This window comes from Coenobita brevimanus, chromosome 86 (assembly GCF_032717465.1).
Source record: "Coenobita brevimanus isolate Jiangsu-jjx chromosome 86, ASM3271746v2, whole genome shotgun sequence".
In the NCBI taxonomy this organism is placed as follows: domain Eukaryota; kingdom Metazoa; phylum Arthropoda; class Malacostraca; order Decapoda; family Coenobitidae; genus Coenobita; species Coenobita brevimanus.
The window spans coordinates 18569626-18570921 of NC_137039.1; the positions used below are offsets into that span (position 1 = coordinate 18569626).

The 1296-nt window shown below is 39.7% G+C and overlaps 1 pseudogene; it reads right to left on the minus strand.

Annotated features, from left to right (window-relative positions):
* Positions 1-618: 618 nt before the first annotated feature.
* On the minus strand, positions 619-715 carry LOC145410861 (5S ribosomal RNA; annotated as a pseudogene).
* Positions 716-1296: the final 581 nt, after the last annotated feature.

Here is a 1296-nt window from a genome sequence, read left to right on the forward strand (position 1 = left end):
TTCTGCAACCTAAATATACTCAGCATTATCACTGGTGGATCCACCTTAACCCTTTCAGTACGAAGACGTGCTTGTTAGTATATGTTTTCCATCAACTAACGATTTCAGGCTACTTCCGGTATGATCTCTATTAGTGTAGGCTTTAATTAGGATTCTTTAACTCCCCTAGTTCGGTAAATTTCCTCTTATTATGAACAAAATCATCTGAATATACTCGTACTAGAAGTGAAATAAAAGGTCAAGAGATTCAAGGGTTTGAGTATAATGGACAAGGACCAAGGCATGGTTAACGCACAGATGCCAAGATTCTTCAGTTGGTTAGTTTTTCCACAGTATTCTGAAAAAAAAGAAAAGAAAAAAAAGAATGCCATTCTCGAAATACTTCCAATTGCCACCAACGGAAATATTACTCAAAAAATGTTGCTGAAATACCAGTGCATATGATGAGGTCTGACTGAAGTAGTATCCGACCGTATATATATTTTCATTCATTCATTGCCAGACGCCATGTATCCCAAACGGGGTGGTCAAGGGCTTAGAGTTCATTGTTTTACAGGCAGGGGCACTAATCCTCCACCAACCCCACTTGACACATAGGGAGAACGTTATGCCAACAGCATCTGGTGTTCCCAGGTGGTCACCCATCTAAGTACTAACCAGACCCAACGTTGCTTAACTTCGCTGACCGGACGGAAAGCGGTGTACTCAACGTGGTTATATATATATATATATATATATATATATATATATATATATATATATATATCGTAAACCAGTAGGAGTAAGGAATGTGACTCATAGGTGCGTGACCTTGAGTAGTTGTGCTCATTCAGTGCAGCTGCCCAATTCAGTCGACGCTGAGCAGCGTATGTTTAATGACATATTCTTCTTTCTTGTTGCCTTTTCATTTTGTGCCTCGATGACCAAGCAACTTGAGTAGTATTACTGTATCTATCCCCCCCCCCCACTTTCCCCCCCCCCACACACACAAAAAAAAATAATAATAAAACTTGGTGACATGCAATCCGAAACCATCAGGAAGATTCACCAGGCTTTTGGCGACGAAGATGTGGGTGTTATGCATAGTACAGATCTTTAAAATCACTTCAAAAATGGCTGAACATCAGTGAAGAGTGACAAGTGTTCCAGCAGGTTTTCCACAACCAGAAATCTGGAAATGACTGAGAACCTGTGCACCCTAGTGATGGAAAACCTCTGTATAACAATTAGAGAAACTGAAAATTAATAAGGCATTGGTTATTGTTTGGCACAAGTAATTTTTAAGATCTGGGCATG